At 34.9% G+C, this 16,530-nt stretch overlaps 1 protein-coding gene and 1 long non-coding RNA gene across 3 annotated transcripts in view; one reads left to right on the top strand and one right to left on the bottom strand.

The window, feature by feature from the left end:
* The window catches only part of SSBP2 (single stranded DNA binding protein 2), a 414,580-nt gene that overhangs the window by 147,456 nt on the left and 250,594 nt on the right, over positions 1-16,530 (bottom strand). The gene's annotated exons all lie outside the window — the stretch shown is intronic.
* The window catches only part of LOC114044604, a 31,021-nt gene continuing 28,510 nt past the window's right edge, over positions 14,020-16,530 (top strand). Inside the window, exon 1 of the long non-coding RNA XR_003569268.1 lies at positions 14,020-14,318. This is a non-coding gene — a long non-coding RNA (uncharacterized LOC114044604). The remainder of the gene's footprint in view (positions 14,319-16,530) is intronic.

Below are 16,530 nucleotides of genomic sequence, written 5' to 3'. Positions count from 1 at the left end.
TGTGTGTGTGTGTGTGTGAGTGAGAGTGTGTAAATGTAATTCAATTCTACAGACAATTCCTTTATATTCCATGCCATTTCTAGTTCAGAGAATGACAGAAGGTAAGGTGCACAGAAGACAAAATGATCATTTTTTTTCTTATCTGCATGAAGCCTGAAACTGTTTAAAAAAATATTAGTATAATTTAGAGGGCAACTGGATGGCTCGGTGAATGAAGCACTGGACCTGGAGTCAGGGAAGACCTGAGTTCAACTCTAACCTCACATACTAGCTGTGTGTAATCCTGAGCAAGTCACTTGGCCCTGTTTATCTCAGTTTCTTCATGAGCTGGAGAAGGAAATGGCAAACCACTCGGTATCTGTGCCGAGAAAATTCCAAATGGGGTCATAAAGAGGTGGACTGGACTGAACGATGACACCTGGGAACTTCATCATGCCCCTCCCCCACTTAGCTTCTTTTTATGTGTTGTCTTCCTGCATTAGATTGTGAGCTTCTTGGGGGCAGGGACTGTCTCTTTGTATCCCCAGTGCTTTGCACAGTGCCTGGCACATAGTAGGAACTTTAAAAAATGTTTATTGACTGACTTCTCAAGTTTACCTGCACTCCATATTTCGTAGGGCTTACAGTAGGATTCCTTAGAAGAAATAAATTGTATTCATGAAACAGTTACATACCAAAACCTCAAGTGTGATACTCCCATTAGAGTTTGGAAGCTAGCTTTAATGAATTGACAAAAATATTTATACAGAAATGTGCCACTGTTTCTTAGGTTAAAAAGGTCAATTTTTGTTCCATGAGTAATTACAACATTTAGTTGAATTCTTCTCCAAATCAATATTAATTTCCTTTCACTTTCCAAATGTATCTAAAACTTTTTTTGGTGTTCACACAGGTCATGTTAAACATGGATATCTTATTTTTCCTAGTTCTTATTTTTCCTTATGTCTTATTTAATATCTACTTTTCATGATGGCATTGTAAATATACATTTAATAAATTATCATGGGCATTTTGGAGGCAAATGGGACAACAATCTTTCAAGGTGATTGTACAAGAATATGAGGCATGTACTCTTCACATTCTGGGTTTCTAATTATAATAGCTTGATTATGTAAATTCAGAAAAAAGTATGATATTCATAATGCCATAAGAGTAGAGGAGGATGAAATCCAAGCCAACAAAGTATTTCATCAACAGAACAGAATATTCCCTTCTTTACCTTATTCTAACTTACAGAGAAGCATAGGACCATCAACTCTAAAAGTCGTTCAGCCTTTCCTCCTTGTGCCTGTGACTAATAGCAGTATGATTGATTTTTGTTTTTAAAAAATACATTGGAACTTAACATAAAAGAGAGAACAAAGATTTATTCTAAGGATACTTCCATTAACACCTCTTAACTACCCCTAAAAACACAGGTGGGAAATCTTTTTCCTTTGAAATTCGATTTAACTTTTGTAAACTTTTGTATTTGGAGCCCTGTCTAATGAATAAATAATATAAAAGGTATGATACTAAAAAGACCAAACTACAGAGAAATATGATGGATTTTAATTTTTGACTTGTAAATATTATCCAAAGGCAAATCCAAAATATGTACTCTAAGTGTTTTTGAATAAAGACACAAAGATACCCAGTCTGCCAATATTTTGAAAGGTAACACTCATTTGGATGAGTTCTGTCATACTTGTTTTAAAAAAAAAATCAATCTCACTACTTTGTATTTTTCTTTATTTTTAAAAACCCTGAAGTGAGGCCATTCAATATCCATCCTGATGTTTGATGTTTAAAAGATTTCCAGGAAGGCCATTCCATATCTTCCTGTAGCCTATACAAATATTTAATTTTTTTTTACTATCATGTTATTCTACCTTATCTTAAATCTCTTCCCCTTTTCTTTAGATTCACCTCTTTTACCTCAATGAAGAGAAAACAATAATGGATTTCCATCTTTGACCACTCTAAGCAAAAGTGGAATTAGGACTCACTCCTGTACTTTCTGAATAATCTAAGCTATTATGATTACAACTATTGTATTGGTTAGGCTAAAACAAATTTGGTATTGTTAATAGGATGAATGGTAAATATCTTGCAACTGAAGTTACTTAGCAAATTTGTCATTTCAAGTCACTACAACAAGTCACTAGAAAGCACACTGACAAAAGCTGATGTAGCTAATGTTTGCTTTTGCTGTTCTATTAATTGGTTTGGATAATTTTAAAGGACACTAAAGTGGAGTAAATTATACAACCTTCATGTAAGGACTCTCTGTGAGTGATCAACATGAATCAATAGCGCTATTACTATATACGAAATACCAACTGATTTCTAGTATCATTTTATCTGAATAGTAATTTGACTACTGTAAGATAACCACAGAATTCATTTTCAAGCTCAAGTACTAATATATGGTTACAGCTAGCATATAACTGTTAAGTTAACATGATTTTAAACACCATTTTGAAAATGAAGCAATAAAATAATCACTCCTTTCATTGTGAAATCATTTACTGTGATTACTCAACTAAATGAGACTATATGCCTTTTCTAGTTCTGGCCAAAGAAGCATTGATTCAACATTTAACATTCGAACAATGTATAGTAGCCAAAATATATGTTAACAGAGGCCAAATCCTCTAATTTTTCATACTAAAAATGTCAATAGAGTCAATGTAATCAACGAAGCACAAACCATGTCTTGAACAAATTCATTGCCCAACATTCATGCTGCCATTACTAGCATAATTTACATATAAATAACAACACAGAATAAGAAGTGTTTGTGGCATCTTTAGTTAGTGTTTCAAACCTTCCTCCTAAGTAGCTAACAACCAACATGGCAGTGTCCCACTAACAGATTCTTGAGCATTTTATACAAGGTGAGAAGGAAGTGCCAGAGAATGAAAAAATTCCAATTGGTCCATAAGCCATGTCCTAGGTTGGCCACGCCAGAGGAATGGTGTGTTGTTGTTGTTATTGTTGTTGTTTTAAACCCTTAAGACTGATTTGATTGAAGACCCTAGGAACTACTTTGAATGTACCCCAGAGGTGATCAAACCCTGCATACTGACTCCAAGAACACTTATTCTCCAGGAAATCTGATGAGTGAGGGATGTAATAAAGAGGAATTAGACCAATAACTTTCCAATCTGTTCTCCAAGACAAAAAGGGGTTGTCCGTTTGACTGAGTTTGATTTGCTGAAGCATTCTTATGGACAGCACTTTCAGAAGCTAAGAAAGAATAGGGATGGAAGTGTTAAATGATCTTATATAAATATTGACTATTTGAAATGTGCCACACTGACATTAACATTGTCACTTGATATACAATATATACTACATGAAGTACATCACAAAACAATTTAATAAAAAGTTAGAAAAATCCTTGATTTGTTGCACAATTTATATATTAAAGGGAACTCCTATCAAAGTTAAAATGTTTCTTCTCGATATATATATGCACAGAGTCAAATGTAACAATATTAAAGTTAAAGTCCTTTCAGAGGAATTTTCCCCCAAATGACTCATATTCAGCTTCTTTTTCTTAATGTCAAGTGACCAAACACAAGGATGTTTGTGGTGAACCACAAAAACTTCTAACTTAGTTATTAATACTTTGTGGGTTGTTGTAATGCTGAAAATAATAAAAATTCCCACAAATTTTTGTACAAGTGTTCATATTTTTAAAACAAAATCAAAAGTTTACCTTTGTTTTCAGAATACAGAAATATTTATTTCCATTTTATTTTTAAAATATAAATGAAACAATCATTTATCCCCTATAAAGAAAGCAATGTATAATACCACATCTTTTCATCAAGAATAATGTTTAATTGCTTTTACCTAGAAATCCTAATTCTAGCAATTATAACCTTACTGGCAAGATAAACTATGAATGGTCACTATTTCCTGCCCAACAGGAAAAACTAGTCACCTATCTTTTCATTTAATGTGTACTTAATACTTGCCAATCTAACAACTTCTAACTGGAAAGCACAGCAATGAAAATAGTAAATGCCATTTTGGAATAAACAATTCTCTTTCTATTATAAACAGGGCAAAACATAGTTTTAATATCAAGAAGAACATTGCATGATCTGTTTAGAAGAAACTAGCTCTTCCCAGGGTTCTCACATTCCATTATCTACTGGACTTAATTAACCAAAACCTCCTATGCTCCCTTCTGCCATAGTACTGCTGGTAAATCATGAGAGAAAATACTAAAATAACTTACAAGATCATACCAACTAACTTGATAACTTTAGATATAAATACATAGAGTTGTACAGCTGAAAGTGATTTTAGAAATTAACTAGTTTACTCCCACTAACTTTACAAGTGAGCCTAAAGCCTAATGACCTAAAGTGACTTGTCCAAAGTCATCAAGCTCATCAATGGCAGAGGTGACACTATAAATAAAATTCTCTCAACTTCCTAGTTGGTGTTCTTTCTACTACACCATGCTCCCTACCTCATTACAATATTTGTGACCTACAGTAACCTGGGTAGGAGGCAACACAATAGAGGTCACGTAATGTTTACTGACTCTGGAAGATAATTGGCTTATACTGAATTACTGCATACTCAACAATTCTTATAGAAGGTTTGGAAATTCTTCCCTACCATTGGAATACAAGTACCCACCAGTTAACGCAAAACAAAATTAGCTTAATCTAGCAATATGAGCCAACAAATTAAGAATGACCAAATATCGGATTCTGCCGTCGCACAAAAACTGACTTTGACCATTTTATACATGATGTAATCAGAAAGCTCAACAAGTATATCTTACCTCTAGAAGGTTCAATTTGTCTGCATTTAATATGTGGTAATATTTGTAATAATGTATCTTAAAAACTGTACAATTGCAACAACAAAAATATTATTTTTTTTGCCTGATATGGAAAAGTATAGCCTTGTCTATAAGCTTTTCAATAGTAAAACAGAACTGGGCCAGAAAAGGGCCATGTTTCCACTTTAAAAGGTAAAGGTTACCCATGCAGAGCAACAAGTATGTCGAATATATTACTAGTTGTTGTAGGTTTCCTCCTTTCTTATTGCTAGCAGGATGTATTACTACTGTCCTTTAAAACTCAGCTGAAGATTCATTTCCTTCATTAAATCTTTATAGATTAGCCCCATTTGAAATGTCATTTCATGATTAAGCATCCTTTGAGATTATTTAGCTGATATAGTTATAATTGGTTATGTAAGGTTTTTTTCCTGTCATTTCTATATGCATTTACATATTGATATGGCTCTGACTTTTGTGTTTTTACACATGTATGCATAGATATATGTGCACATCTATATATATATGTGTATGTGTGTGTGAATAGATATGTGTACATATGTATGTATTATGTGTATATATTATATGCATATGTATCTGTATATATATGTATATGTGCTTTTATTTTTTCTGTTCTAAAGAGTAAGCTATTTAATGTTAGAGAGAATGTCTTATGCTCAATATTAAATGTGTTGTTGACTCACAATATATTACAGTTTTTACCACTTCAACAAAGACAATAGGATAGTGTGGATAGGTGAAGAGGAAACAGAAGAAAGCAGAAGGTGGAGTTTCATCATGTTACAATTTTGGGAAGCCATGAATTTGTCACAGGTATATGATAGTTCCTAAAATAGTAATAATCATTCCAACATTCTTTGCTTTTCTTTTCCCTTTCTGTCCAAACCATGTTGCAAAATAGGCTATTATGAACCAACAACTACTATAATTAACCACCACAGACCTTCTCATTTGTGTGTATGCAGACAGAACTTAAAAACTTTCAAAGTCAAATTGTTTAAGCATGTAGCTACAAAATGGAAGATCCTCTAAAAAGACATAAAATTTCAATATTATTAATATTCTTATCTGTTTTACTCTAAATCTATGGGGTACTGGTAAACAGGAGTACCTTTTATTGCAGTCAGGTGACAAATTTTGCCCATTCTACCACCAAAATATTTCTCATATTCAACTGCTTTCCTCCACCTTCACAGCATTCATTCTCGTTCCAGCCCTTATCACCTCTCATCTATACTGAAACAGCCTCCTAACTGGCTACCCTGGTTTAAGTCTCTCCCCTCTCAAAATATATGCTCCATAGAGCTGCCACAGTGACATTCCTAAAGTACTAGTCAGATCACGTCATTCCCCTGCTAAATAAATCCCAGTGACTCCCTATTACCTCTAGGATCAAAGAAAAACTCCTCTGAAATTTAAAGCCTTTTGACAATCTAGCTCCAACATACCTTTCCAACCTTATTTCAAATTACATATTCTACAGTCCAGCCAAACCACCTTCTTCTCGTTCTCATCCATGACATGCCTCTTTATGTCTTCGCATAGGCTGTCCCTCCTTTCTGCAATGTACTCCCTTCTCAATACCACAGCTCAGGAGCAACTTCCTACTCAAAATGTTTCTTGGGTCCCCGGTAGTTAGCACCTCTTTCCGCAGTTATTTTTATATAAACTTTTATGTGTATGTATTTTCTTCCCTGAGAGAATGGAAGCTTATTGAGGACAGGAACCGTTTCATTTCTCTCTATCTCTCCCAGCCTGCTTAATAAACCTTTGAGTGATTGATATTCCTTCAGCATGAAACCTGGAATGATATTATAAATGTTCCATAGACATTTAAATCATGCTAGTTCAAAAGGATTCAGATTTTTCCTTTTTATCTGTTACAGGCCAAACACCATTATTTTCTTTGTCAAAGTTTGTTTCATCAATGATATGGCATAGTGGACAGAAAGCTACTTTTGGTGTCTGAAAGATATGAGTTCAAGTCTTGCCTCTGACACAGACATAGGTTGTATGATCACCGGCAAGTCACCATATGACTTAGCACTCAAGCCATCTTGACAACACTATAAAGTGTTATTTGGGGGGGTTGTTAGCATATATTGGTGGAGTGAGTTTCCATATTTGGAGTTCCCTACACTGATAAAATTCATTGGTTGGGACCAGAAAGAAAAGTAGTTATCAGAAGATAAAAGGCTTCAAGAAGAAACAAATCTCTAGGATTTGACATCTGGATGGTACTTTGAGCCTCTAAGGTTAAGGCACAAAATTTAACCTAGCAACACACACACACATACAAACATACACACACACATACAACACATGACATATACCATTTTGACAGCTTAATCAATATAATATTTCTTAAAAGTTATTAGCTTTTAGTTTATCGGACATATTAAAAACTTCTCTAGGTTATGTGGCATTAAGGTAAAATATACTTTATATACTTTGAAGAATACTGACATACATGCAATACACATATTTATGGTATGTTCTACTTCTCTAGACATCAGGCTTCCACCAACCTCAAAGAAAGAAATGGCCTCTAAGCATTGAGGAGAAGAGCCCTCTCAAGGTCCATTTACTTACAGGAAAGTCCTCAGGCTTCCATCCAGACAATACTGAGTAGACAAGATTACAGATAGATTACAAATAGAGAACACCAACAAACCAACTTCAAAAAACAGCCGAGGAGCTATAAAAGGACAGGCATGGAGGTTTGGGAGTATCACTTATTATTGTAGAGCCAAAAAGCCCTTATAACATTTAAATAGGTTTTGAGGCTGTAATTGTTCTAGCATATGGAAATTGATAATTATAACAATAACCCTTGGTCATTAAAAAAAATCATAGATACAGAACCGGAATGGACCAGTTTTACCATGTGGTAATACTTCCTCATGTTACAGCAGGGGAAAATGAGGCACAGAGATTAAATGAGCTGCTCAAAATCCACCACAACCTCCATGTAATATAAGTGCTTCCTGATACCTTACCAATATAGATCTATATCCATGTCACTGTATTATCCAATTCATCAGGATGAAAATAATTGACTAGAATTTAATTAAAGATAGTTAAGGGAACAGATATTGCTACAACTATGGGTCTGAGTTGAGTAACAACGATATTTCAATAAAATGTCTTTTTCTTCCCAGAAGTTACACTTTTGTACTACTCCCCCAGATTTGCTGGAGTCAAAGATTCTTTGGTCCACAGGTATAACAAACACCTTCTGCACTGCTGGTCTTTTTGGGGGAAAAGCACCTCCAAATTATGTCTTTGCTGAATAACTGACATCAAAATCCTCAATTACACTCACTCAGATCTAAATCAAAAGGAACCTATGCTTCTGAAAATTAAAAGAAGCTATTTTAAAGGTTGCTACATTGACGTTTTACATAATACATTTTGTTGGGACTTTGGGGAGGGGTCATCATGTAATTATAAGCAGAGTGTGATAATACAGTGAACAGAAAGAAAGAAAAAGCTTTTTTTAAAAAAAATTCAGAATATAAAAAATAACTGAGATCATAAGTTAGTTTTTTTAAAAAGGGAGTAGTTTTATCACTAATAATATAATGATTCCTGAGTTTTTGGAAGAGCAAAGAGACAAAAGAAATAGAAATAAAATGAGGTAGGATAGTAGGGATTTATGAAGATCATATTTAACAAAATATTGGTTAGAATATAAAAATCTTTGTTTCAATAAGTCAGATGGTGGAAGACCATGTGCGATTCTTGTAACTTTGCTTTTACAAATCACTTCATAAAATGCAGCTACTCACTTCCTTCTATATATACAGAGCCATCCTTTTCTCTCTCATTCATGCAGTCACCACTTTAGGTCAGCCTCTCATAATCTTTTGCTTGGACTACTACAATAGTTTCCTAATTAGACTCCTGGTTCACAGTCTTCTCTCTCCAATTTATCCTTCACACAACTGCTAAAATAATGTTACCTTTACATTTTACCTAGAATCCTTGTCATCTTCTACAGAAAGCCTTTCCTGATGTCATGTTTATCTGTCTAAATGTTGCACTGCTCAGAGCGGAATGCATGAGTCTTGAAGGCAGGGATGTTTTTGTCCTTTTTGCCTTTGTATCTATAGTACAGTATAGTGCCTTGCATATAAATGAGCAGATGCTGAATTAAGGTAACATTGAATTTTGTCCAATATCCATCTAACCTTTCAATTTCTGTCTGTATAGATATTGTGCGTCTGAAATTAGGAGGCAGGTGCTATGAATCTAATCCACATATACATATATATGTATGTATGTGTATATGTATTTGTGTATGTATATATGCAAATATATATCCACATACGTGTGTATATCTCTATCTATATCCATATCTATATATGATTATAACTTCATTGGTCAGGCTATGGTGATAGGGAAAAAGAAGTCAAAATGAGAATAGAAACCTGACATGGCTCATAGGAAGTTAAGCCCTGTCATTATACAGACAGGGAAACAAAGGTCCAGAAAAGATAAGTGATTTCTCACAAGGTCACAGAGGAGACTTGGGTCTGAGCCTGTGTTCTTCCACTAATTGTGACTTTGAACTAGTCATTGAAACACTTTAGATCTTAGTTTCCTCAATTTGAAAATTAGAATAGGTTAGATGATTATTGAAATTCCTTCCAGAACTAAACTCTATATGATTCTGGAAATTATATTAAATGTTAAATATATTAAATTATATTTTACATTATATTGTTGTATATTATATATAAAATATTATATATATTAAATTATATAGCATATGCCTGTATCTTTGCTTTGTTAATATAAATTCTGATAAATTATTAAAGCACTTGCATGTTTGGAATCACAATCGTTCTTCTATGGGAATATTAGCATACCTATTCCAATTTGCTTATCATTTATTTCAGTGATGCTCAAGTTGAAAAGTCTTTTCTAATATTATGTGTTACTTAACTTGTCTATTAAACACTGAATCATGAAAAAATTATGGATAACACCAATGTAAGGAAATAGACAGAATCTGGCACCTTTTTATTTTGGTCCTGATCTGTGATTTCATTAGTGTATGTCAGTGGTTGCCAGTGTTATTTGTTCCACAACCCCCTTTCAAAAACAACAAAAAAATGTGTTGTGAACCACCAAGGCAATTTAATATACTACTCATAATATTCTTTTAGATGTACTCATTAATTGCTTATAATAGCTATAAAGATAACTTTTATCCCCAAAAAGCTCCAAACTAAAATTTATATTATATAATTATAAAATACAAAATGTATTCTACATAGAATTATGGAGCTCTAAATATAAAATTATAAAAGTAAAATTATAAAACAATTTTGACTTTTTTAATATAGAACATTCTGTAAGAATTAAAAGCAATCAGGCAAGACCTCATCTGCTATCAGCTGCAAAATTTCATATTAAATTTCTTTATCTTATAAGCTTTTTAAAATATAAATAACATTTTGATGAAATAAGTTACAATTTGAGAGATGTTTAACATGATATAGTAATCATATCTAAACTGAATTTTGTTGTTGGATTTTCTTATTTGAACAAAGTTTTGCAATATTTGGCTTAACACCAGACAAACACAGTCTTAAATGTAGCTTGACATTGAGTTTGTGTCTATATTATGATTTAAAACAAGAATAGAGTGATTATGCTAACTCACACAAATAGACAGTAGAAAATGGTTGGCAAATTTTACAAGCTCTCTTGCTGAGACAGAAATTCATTTTTCATCTTTAGCCATCTAACCAATCAACGAGTGAATAGCTAGTTATGATATAAAATATCTACTTTTATACTGGTTAATCCTAGGCACTATATTAAATGATAACTGTATTTAAAGTATAATTGGATATTTATATATAAACTAAGCTTTGTAAGGAAAGAATCTCTCCAGACATAACTTTCTTTCTTTCCACCACTGTCACACTGGCTCTACTCTCACAAAAACTCTACTGAATAACTGACCAGTGTTGCTAACCAGTTCATTCAAAAATCTGTCAAATAGATTAATAAAAAGAAGAATAACAGAAGTGGAAGAGAAGTTTAAATTGGAAAACTGCAATAAGAGACAATATAAGGTTTGTTTCTACATTACATATGCGAGGGTTTATGATGGTTGTTGAGATGGTATCTAATGTCTATGTCCAGCCTAACATTAGTGCTACAAGAACACAAATACTTGTGACATCTTGATCACATGATTACACAGCCAAGAAGTACAATTAACAGGTATCAGAGGGGAATGAGGGAGCTATTTTGGTGTAGTGTATGGAATACAAACCAAGGTATATGCATCTGTCTCACCATCTGTTGGGAAATGGGTTGTTCTTGAATGCTGAATCCTTATGATGATTTTAACAATCAAGAGATAGAGGGAAATTTGGAAAAGGAGAGCATCTGGAGGGAAGGATAAAGAGCTTTGTTCTGGCCATAATGAGTGTGAGATATACCTAAGATATTCAGTTTGAAATGGTGCAGGCCTGAAGCTCAGAGGAGGTCAAAGAGATGGATATATACATCTTGTAGTAGTCATTTGCACAGTGATGACTATTTAACCTTGAGATCTGATGAGAAATCACAGAGGTAAGGCATTGGACTTGGGATCACTAAAACCTGGGTTCGTGTCCCTCCTCCAACATGTGTTAGCTGTAGGAATTTGACCAAGTCACTTCACTTTTCTATACTTCAGTATACTTATCCAGACATGAGGTCTGGACGCAGTGGCCTCCAAAGTTCTTTCCACTATGTGATCCTAGAATAGGGCCTAGGACAGAGCCTTGGTGCACACTCACAGTCGGGGCAAGATATGTTTGATGAAGCAGGAAAGGAGACTCAATACAGGTGGTCAGACAGGTAGGACAATCAGGAGAGAGTGGTGGTAGTGTTGATTGGTGGTAGTGTTGATGTTCAGTAGTTTCAGTGGTGTCTAATGTTTCGTGACCCCATTTGGGGTTTTCCTGGCAAAGATACCAGAGTGGTTTGCCATTTTCTTCTCCAGCTCATTTTATAGGTGAGGAAAGTGAGGCAAACAGTATTAAGTAACTTACTCAGGATCACACAACTAATAAGTGTCTTGCATCTGGATTCGAACTCAGGTCTTGCTGACTTCAGGCCCAGTGTTCTATCCAATGCACCACCTAGCTGCCCTCAGTAGAGAGTAGCATAAAGGAAACCCAGAGAGAAGAGTGATATCAAGGAGTAGGTGGTCATTCATGTCAAATGCAGTAGGTAAGACTAGGAGGATGAGGACCGGGAAAATTTCATCGGATCTCTTAATTAAGATACAGCTTATAATGTTGGAAAGAAGAGTTTCAATTGAGTGATGAAGTTGGAAGACAGATTTCAAAAGGTTGAAGAATGACTGGAAAGAAAGGAAGTAGAAGCAACTCATACAAACAACCTTTTCTTGGAGTTTGGATGAGAAATGGAGGAGTTGGTAGGGTTTAATGAAGGTTTTTTTTTTTTTTAAGAATGGGGAAGATTTGGGCATGTTTGAAAGCAATAGGATAGGAAGTCCTAGCTAGTGGTTGAAGATCAAACAGAAGTGGGAACAGGGGATGGCTGAGGCTGTGATCTTCTGGAGAAGATGGAAGGAGATAAGCTCAAAAGTGCAAGCAAAAGGGTTAGCCTTGACAAAGAGAAGGGTCATCTCATTTTCAGAGACTGGGAGAAAGAAAGAAAGAGAGGGAGTACACATAATGGGAGGAGTTGTGAGATGAAGAGAAAAGGAGAAGAAGGTGCTTATGTAAGATGGCCTCAATTTTCTCAGTAAAGAAATGAGGCCCTCAGGTTGGGCTTAGGATGGAAGGTTTGAGGGGCAGCTAGGTGGCACAATAGATAGAGCACCGGCCCTGAAGTCAGGAAGACCTGAGTTCAAATCCGACCTCAGACCAAACACCTGACACTTACTAGCTGTGTGACCCTGCACAAGTCACTTAACCCCAATTGCCTAAAAAAAAAATAGCATGGAAGGTTTGAGAAAAGAAGAGAAAGTTTGGAATAGCTTCTGCTGGAAGTGAGGTGGAGAATCAATTTGGGTAACGAAAAACATTGGACTGCAGCAGGGAGGGCATGGTTGAAATGGTGTATCATGAATTTGTCACAGACCCAGTCAACATGGGTTGTGACTTGCCTCCAGCTTGGTTCAGTAGCCTGTGTGTAGGAACAAAGAAAATAGTAGGAGTAGTGCAGGCTAATGTATAAATGGCCACAGGGCAATGAGGTGAGACACTCAAGAGTAAAAACGTAGTTGAGCAAGTTAACTTTAAGGGTGTGGCTGGAATGGGACAAAAGAGAAGTCAGAAAAGAGACAATGGCCTGAAATGGTACTTAGAGGTGGAGGCAGTGGAGAGCTAGATGAGTGTAAAGAATAGGGAAGGATGGAACGGTAGGGAATTATAGTCAGACAGAGGAATGTCAAGGGTATTACAGAGGTGAAGGAGAGAGAAAGATACATTTGGAGAGAAGAATAATCAGTGATAGTTTTCCTCCCATTATATATACTCCCAAGTCCCAAGAACTCATATCTATGCAGTAACTATAAGTGTAAATAAAGGCTGAACGAGACAACTTAAACTCGAGGGAAGCACAACTGAATGAAGATGGCAATGTGATCTATCAAACAGGTCTACGATAATAGGCCATTTTAGCTTCTTCTAAGGAGATATAAAACTTTTTTCTTACATCATAGATATTTGTTGAATGTTGACTGTGTGTATAGAGCTATAGTGGGTGCTATCTGGATATACACAGGCACATACAAAAGCATGGTACCTGAACTTGGCAAATCTGTTAACTCTAATTCTCATATGTTGAATACCTGTGGTACTGAATACATTTTTATTAGACTGTGGCATGACCACTGATCTCAATCTTCCCAAGAAAAATAGCAAACTACTTAATACACAATGCTGGTACAATCCATGTTGTACTATTACAGTATCATGGGCTTGTAGAACTGCAAGGGACCTCTTGATTGTAAGGCTTTCAAGTCAAAAAGTTACACCATTTCCTTTTGCTAGGGAAAAACCCTGAGATGGATTAGTTGGGACAATCTGATGTGCAAAAGGACTCAATTTGAGTCATGTGTCAAGGGCAGGAGTCCTGGCTCTGACACGTGATAACTGTGTAGCCTTGGGCAAACCACTTTCACGCCCTAAGCTTCAATTTCCCTTAGAGGTGGGGAGAGGGAACTGAGGAAGGTACCTGTAGTGATAGCTTTCATTGGGATTTCATGGCTAAAGAGAATGCAGAAGAGTCAACACCTCTTACTTATGCAAATCATTAAGTATTCAGCAACTCTTAGAGAGCTACCAGAAGCACAGAGAGACTAAGTGACTTAGCTAGAGTCACACAGCAAGTATTATTCCAATCAAGTTGTGCTCCAATCCAGCCAACAAATTAGGGATCTTTTATGTGTCTAGTGATCATGAAGAGTCTGACATGACTACAGCAAAAGGATTACTGCACTGCTGGAGGGATCTATTTTCAGGTAAGAACTGGAATTTACCATTTTTTTAGTCAATGTGAAAATGCAAAAGTAAACAGAAAGTTGTTTGCTACCACAGGATACATAAATAGCTTTCTGGTAAGTGGTACATACATAACCCTAATTTTCAGAATGCTCAGCCCCTATTATTTTGAAAAGTTACATTCGTACTAACAAGTCTTTGTCACTTAGGGATAAAAATCTTGAGTGTACAGAACCTATAAAGATAAAGGTGCTTCTTTATTCGGGTCATGTTCCTCCCTTAATTTGTTTTAAAGCAAAATATGATGAACCAATAGCAATGGTCAGATATATGAGAAGGGAAAAGGAAAAAATAAAACCCACTAGATTAACTCCCTTCCCCCTTCAACAAATCCTTAATGGGTTGGCTACATATTTTAAGAACTAGTCAAGAGAAATGTATCTGCTAAATTAACATCAGACTTATGCACATAAAATTTTCCATTCTAAAAAATATCAGTGATATAAGCCTACAGAATCCAGAAATATGGATCCTCTCAAAACCACTAAATTTACTCAGGAAATTTATCAGAATAATAATTGTTACAAGGTTCCAGCCAGGACTAATCTTCAGTCACAGTTATATTGGGCTTTTAGAGTGAAATGCAAATCTTGGCAGAAACCCCAATTCTATCAGAAAACACATGCTAAGATAACACTCTGTAAGAAAGGCTTAGGGAGTCCTTGAGAAAATGATACAAACCATAGGGCCACATAGTCTATATTACTATGGCACTTCATTGCAGTTATATAAATTAATCATTCAAGTGAATTAGTTACATATGTCCTTTTCCAAGCTTTTCCCTCTTGTACATGTTGAGTTAACCATTATAAAAACTTTCAGAAATATATATATAATGCTTGGAGGGTAGCTTCATCTTCCATATATGGATATTACTTAACTGGGATTCTGTTGACTAGTTTTCTGTTAGACAGAGACCCCAAATGTCTATTGATATAGCAGGAATTTCAACACACATTTGAATCTGTGATCAAAAAGCCTTTCTGAAGCCATCAAGATTTGAAAATGAATTTATGATTTTCCAAATTATTCAGCAGATTTTGAAAGTTAAGAAAATGCTGATACAAAGAAAATTCACATCCTAAAACATTCTTACTACTGTAAAAATTAGTGGTGGCAGTTTGCCAACACTCTAATTAATGCTTAATTGTGATTTTTTAAAGTACTAAAGGATCAAGTCAAATCTCATCAATTGAGCAACATACTATCTTTTGAAATCAAGGTACACAATTATTATAACAATATTTCCTCTGGATTTGAACATATCATTGACAATTTCCATTCTAGTGCTGGGACATCTAGTTTACTTATGGCATTAAAGAATTTTAGAGCTGAAAACAGCTTGAGGGCTAATCTAGTCTAATGGTCTCATTTCACAGATGAAGGAATGGAGATTCCAAAGCTTAAATTAATTGCTCAAGGTTACAAAGATAGTGCAAAGCTAGAATTAAATTCCAAATCTCCTTCTTCCTAGTTTAGTCCTTTTCCCACAGTTCCATGCTGCCTAGTGAATAATGATTGTATCAAAGCACAAAGAGAAATTAGATGGTTAGAAAGATAACATTGTTTTCTGAAGAAAAGAATGCATTCTCTAGTACCTTGAAGAACTCTCAATATTAGCATAAAGAACAAAAAGTACTAAGGAAGGAGACATTACGGGTAACAAACAATTCATTTTTCATATAGAAGAAACAACAGTAAGACAATATCTCATTTGGACATTTGGGAGAAAATAAAGTTAAAGATTATGATGAGTTACAATCAATTCCTTTGAGGCATGTTTGGAGTGATTATTCAGAGTTCCTAACTTTACCAACAAGCAACCTAGTCAGCTCTTGGGACCATACAAGTTATTTATGTACATAAATGTATGACATATTGATTTAAAAGTAGTTCTCTTTTCAAAAGAATATATAGACCAAGACTGTTTTCCTCAAACCACCCTTCCCAAGTTTTTTTTTTAACAACAAGAATGATAGCTAACATTTATATAGCATTTCAAAGTTTACAAAGTACTTTACATAAATTATTTCATTTGATTCTCACAACAATTCTGAGGGACAGGTGCATGAGGAAATTGAAGCAGACAGAAGTTAAGTGACTTGCCCAGGGTCCCACAGCTAGTAAATATTAGTCAATTTGAATTCAGATCTTTCTTACTCCAACACTCTA

Source organism: Vombatus ursinus, unplaced genomic scaffold (genome assembly GCF_900497805.2).
Source record: "Vombatus ursinus unplaced genomic scaffold, bare-nosed wombat genome assembly UNPS02014774.1, whole genome shotgun sequence".
Taxonomy (NCBI): Eukaryota; Metazoa; Chordata; class Mammalia; order Diprotodontia; family Vombatidae; genus Vombatus; species Vombatus ursinus.
The sequence above is the reverse complement of the archived record's forward strand: the minus strand, read 5'-3'. Positions and strand labels throughout refer to the sequence as shown.